The following is a 5,149-nucleotide window of genomic DNA, read 5'->3' on the forward strand; positions in this document are numbered from 1 at the left end:
TACTACTGCAGCCCGCGACTAACGCAGAGTACAAGAAACATTTCTGCTTTGTGTGACCGCTTGTCAGGTCAGGCCAGGCGTAGCTGAACACGTTTGGCATGCCCATTCTTTGTGTGTGTGTGTGATGGGGAAACGTCCCAAAACCGCATGGTAGGTTATGAAGACGTCGTAGCGGAGGACTCCGGATTAATTTTGACCACCACGATCGAGTGCTTTAACGTGCACCCAACGCACACTACACGCACATTTTCGCACTCCGTCCTCATCGGAATGCGTCCTCCGCGAACAGGGGTCGAGCCCGCGACATGGTGCTCAGTAGCACTAAGCAATAACCACTGAGTCACCGCGGCAGGTGTGGGCCAATGAAGAATTACGTTTTATTTATTAGGTTTTTTTCATGGGCACTGTGGTCTATGCAAGTGGTACCGAGACTTTGACCGCTTCGCAGATGAATATTCGTTTACTGGAGACGTGGAGTAAAGCTTTTTATTGTTTATTTCAGTACCTGCCTACAGAGAGAGAGAGAGAGAACAACGTGATTGAAAATGCCTGCAGAATAGGTTAGGCTCCCTACACGCAGAGAGGACAAGCTTTTACCGCGACGCGGCCACTACGTCAGTCTCGTGCGTTGTGCTCCTCGAGGTCTTGGTCCCTCGCTACTTCCGCAAGTCCGAGAGGGCCACCGCTCCCTTCCTAGGGGTGCTGCCCCCCTTCTCCTCGGTTTCGCGCGGTCGCTACCTCTCTAGAGCTGCAGAGACCTGCTGGACGGCCTTGAGTTTTGTCTCTTGATCATAGCTCCTTGTTGCAGCCTCTAGCTGCGGCGGGATTGTCGTCTTCTCGCTGGCTTCACACGGATTTACGCTACAGTCCCAAAGGATGTGAGCCGCGGTGGCTCTCTCCTTCGCGCACAGTCTACACACGTCACTCGCGTACACGCTCGGACGCACGTGCTTAGCTAGCACCGGGGTGAGCAGGGACCCCGTCTGTAACTGTCTGTATAACACTGCCTCATTCCGGGTAAGCCCCGGGTGAAGTGGCGGCATAGTCTGTCTGTTCATTCTGTACCACTTCACTATTTCGTTGAAGGTGGTCATCTTGTCCTCGGCACTATACCGCGACCAACACTCCGAGTCGGCCGTGCTTGCAGCTGCGCGGTTGGTTAGTCCTCGCGCGGCCGAGTTGGCCGTCTCGTTGTGGTTCACATTCCCGCGTCCCGACACGTTCCGACACGTGGTGGATCCCGCGTTCCGACCTGTGGTGATCAAGTGGTTTCCGGCCCACATGGGCCGGAAACCACTTGATTACCACAGCACTTTTGCGTCCGATGTCTTCGGCCTTGCGCGCCCCCCCCCCCCCAGTATGCGCGCGGCCTCACTACATACCCTACCCTTGGCGCAGTTCTTCACTGCCTTTCTAGAGTCACACAACACTGTAGTGCATCCGGGGTCGGAGACGGCCAAGGCGATGGCCAACTCCTCCGCCGGGTGCGCTTCTGGAGTCCGGACGCTCGCCGCTGTCTTCGTTGCACCAGTCGATGCACCGACAACCACCGCCGCGTATGCGTCGCTGCTCCCTCGATACTCCGCCGCGTCCACGTAGACGGCGCCTTCTTCTCTGGCGTGGAGGTCCACGAGTGCCCTGGCCCTCGCCAACCTCCGCTCCTTGTTGTGCTCGGGGTTCACGTTCCTCGGTATCGGGCAGACCCTGAGCTTTCTGTTGATGCTATCCGGTATAGGTACGTCTTTCTGCTGCTTGCCTTCCCTCGGCTCGAGGCCAAGGTCCCGCAGTATCTGTCTTCCGGTCCTCGTTTCAGAGAGACGCTCGAGTTGCGCCGTTCTCTGTGCTTCGGCTATTTCGTCCAGCGTGTTGTGGACTCCCATCGCAATGAATTTTGCAGTGCTCATGCTTCCGAGGAGACCGAGTGCCGCCTTATACGCCTTGCGTATGGTGGCGTCTATCTTGTTACGTTCGCTCGGCCTCCAGTTGTGGAAGGCGGCCACGTACGTTATGTGGTTAACTGCGAAGGATTGAACGAGCCTAGTCAGGCTCTCCTCCTTCATCCCCGCTCTTCTGTTGGACACCCTCTTGATGAGTCTCATTGCCGCGGCCGCTTTGCCCGCGAGCTTGTTGACCGTTTCACCGTTGACTCGGTTTCGCTGCATGAGCAGCCCGAGCACTCGAACCTTCTCGACCTCGGGTATTACTTGTCCTCCCGCCGTCTTGACCGTGATCTTGAGAGACTCGTACTTGTCTTCCGTATTATTTCTTTTCCGGCCCGCTCCTGTCGGTGCAGTCACCAACAGTTCTGACTTGGCCGGAGAACAAACGAGTGCAGACCCGTCCAGCTGCTCCTCGGTGGCGTTGACCGCTTCTTGCAGCGTTGTCTCGATGTATCCGTCGCTTCCTCCCGGTACCTATACCGTAACGTCGTCGGCGTAGATGGTGTGCCGGACTCCCGCTACTCTTTCTAGCCGGTTGGCCACCTCGGTCATCACGAGGTTGAAGAGTAGCGGGGAGATCACCAAGCCCTGCGGAGTTCCGACGCTGCCCAGCTTCTTCTCTTCGAGCTGCAAGTCTCCCGCGCAGATTGCGGTGGTCCGTTCCGTCAGGAAGTCTTTGATGTACTGGTATGTCCTCTTGCCCATGTTTAGCCTGTATACTTGGGTCAGGATAGCCGAGTGCCTCACTTTATCGAAGGCGCTCTGCAAGTCCAGCCCGAGTACGGCTCTGTTGACCTTGGTGCCCGTCGTATCGTCGATGATCTCGTTCTTCAGTAAAATCATGGTCTCTTGCGTCCCGAGCTTGTTCCAAAACCCGATTATGGAATTTGGGTAAAGCTCCGATTCTTCCAGGTAACGCTGTCACCTGTTCATCAGAACGTGCTCGAGGACCTTTCCCACGCACGAAGTGAGCGAGATCGGCCTGAGGTTCTCTATGTTGGGCGGCCTGCCAGGCTTGAGGGTGAGGATCGCCTTGGCTGCTTTTTATTGCTTGAGCAGCCTTCTTTCTTGCCAGCACTTGTAGAAGTTCGTGAGCGTTTCGATGGCCGCTTCGTTGAGGTTCTTGAGTGCTCTGTTGGTCACTCGATCGGGACCCGCGGCGGACCTGCCATTGAGATCCTGCAGGACAACTCTGACTTCCCGCGTCTGGATGTCTCGATCTAGCGTCTCGTTCTCGTTGCCTTGGTAATCCGGGTGTCCTTCCGTGGGGGTGGTCGCTAGGTACTTGGCGTCCAAGCGCCCCTTGACCTCGTCCTCCCCGTGTCCGCAGATTGCATTGTGTAGGATCCTGGCCAGGTTGTTGTGTTGGTGGCCCTTGGTCTTGGTTTCGTCGAGGAGGTGCCGCAGCATGTTCCACGTCTTGCCCTTGTGCATCTGTCCGTCGGCTTCGTTGCAGGCCTTGCTCCACTGTTGGGTGCATAGCACCCTGCAGTGGACCTCGACCTGCCTGTTGAGCTCGGCGATCTTCTTCCTTAGACTTCGGTTCGTTCGTCGCTTCTGCCACCTCGCCCTTATGGACTGCTTGGCTTCTATCAGGTGGGCCAGCCGACTGTCCATCTTGTCTATCCGTTCGTCCGTCTCCAGCTCTTTGGTGGCTCCTTCCGTCGTCTCAACGACGTTGGCCGCCCATTGCTCGATGTCCGTAATGTCCAGTTGCACCGCGGGTAGCGCCTTTCGAAAGGCGTCCCAGTCCGTAATGCGATGCTTCCTTATGCCGGTGTTGCCTTGGCCTTCGAGCGGTACGACGACCTCCACGATGTAGTGATCGCTGCCCAGCTCTTGGCCCGTGTTTCTCCATTTCGCTTCTCTCGATCCTCCGTCAGTTTTTACGAAGATAAGGCCCGGAGTGGTGTCTCTCGTAACCGATGTGCCGATCCTTGTGGGAAAGGCCGGATCCATGATTAGGTTCACTCCCCCGTCGGTGGCGTCTTGCATCAGCTCTCTCCCCTTGACCGTCGTTCTGTGGTAGCCCCAGTCTTGGCTCGGAGCGTTAAAGTCTCTGCACACTACGAGCGTATTGCTCCCCGCGACTGAGCTCGCCTTGTGGAATAGTGCCTTGAACTTCTGTTGTCCATGGGACGGATTGCTGTAGACGTTCACCAGGAAAGTGCTCTCCTTCCTCTTCTTGCCCGTAATTACTTCCACCATGCAGTGTTCGATGGCGCTTCTGCCGATCATTTCGTATTCCATGAAGGTGATCCCTTTCCTAACGAAGGTGCTGACCCCTCTGCCCTTTCCCTTGGACGTGTCCCTTTTGCTCGGCGGGCTGTCGTGCGACCGGTAGCCCGGAAGTCTCGGCGTCTCTTCACTGTGTGCTTCTTGAATCATTATGACGTCTGGTTTCCTCGTTAGTTGCTGCAAGTGTTGCTGCAGCACCGCTCTCTTGCCGGTAAAACCGTTGCAGTTCCAGTGCCAGACCAAGAGGTCTCTCACTGGCGGTGTGGATGCTGCTGTACGTGCTGTCCCGTCCATAATTGCTGCAGTTTGGCGATGATCTGTTCGTCCATACCTTGTATTTGCGCCTGTATCTGCGTCTGCAGCTGTGCTTGCATCTGCGCCATCATGTTCTGGATCGTGCTCTGTATGTTCGTTGTCATCTGCTGAACCGTTTGCGCGAGCGCAGTGAGGCATTCGTTGGTTACCTTGCTCGACTCCTCAAGACGGTCGATTCTGTCATCCTGTTTTTCGATTCTCTCCATTATCTTTCGTTCCTTGGCGCCCTCTATGGCTCTCCTCTTGGGAGCCGGTCCCGCCTCTTTCATGGCTCTCGGGTCCACCTCGACCTCTGGTTCGTCCTCGGTTATCTCTTCTTGTTTTCTCTCTTGTGCGGGCTTCGGCAGCAGCTGCTGCTGTTGCTGCATCGCAATTAATGTCGTTAGGTTTTCGTTGATTTCCTTGATGGTTGCGTCCTGTTCGTCGATTCTCCGCTTTAGCTTCTCGTTCTCGTCTCTCAGGGCTTTTACCACCTCGTTCTCTTCTTGGATCTTCGCGGCGTTTTGCGCCGGTGGTTGTCTCTTCTCTGGCATGTTTGCCTACAGCTGTAAATCTGCCTTGGCGATAGGCCATTAGTATGTACAAAAGCATGCATGAACATAATAAAATATGAGTACATAACAGCATTTCCACCAACATCGTATGCTAAAGTAAAC

At 55.7% G+C, this 5,149-nt stretch overlaps 1 pseudogene; it reads right to left on the reverse strand.

Moving 5' to 3' along the window:
- Positions 1-656: 656 nt before the first annotated feature.
- Positions 657-2,873, reverse strand: LOC142571182 (uncharacterized; annotated as a pseudogene).
- Positions 2,874-5,149: the final 2,276 nt, after the last annotated feature.

Source organism: Dermacentor variabilis, chromosome 2 (genome assembly GCF_050947875.1).
Source record: "Dermacentor variabilis isolate Ectoservices chromosome 2, ASM5094787v1, whole genome shotgun sequence".
Classification (NCBI taxonomy): Eukaryota; Metazoa; Arthropoda; class Arachnida; order Ixodida; family Ixodidae; genus Dermacentor; species Dermacentor variabilis.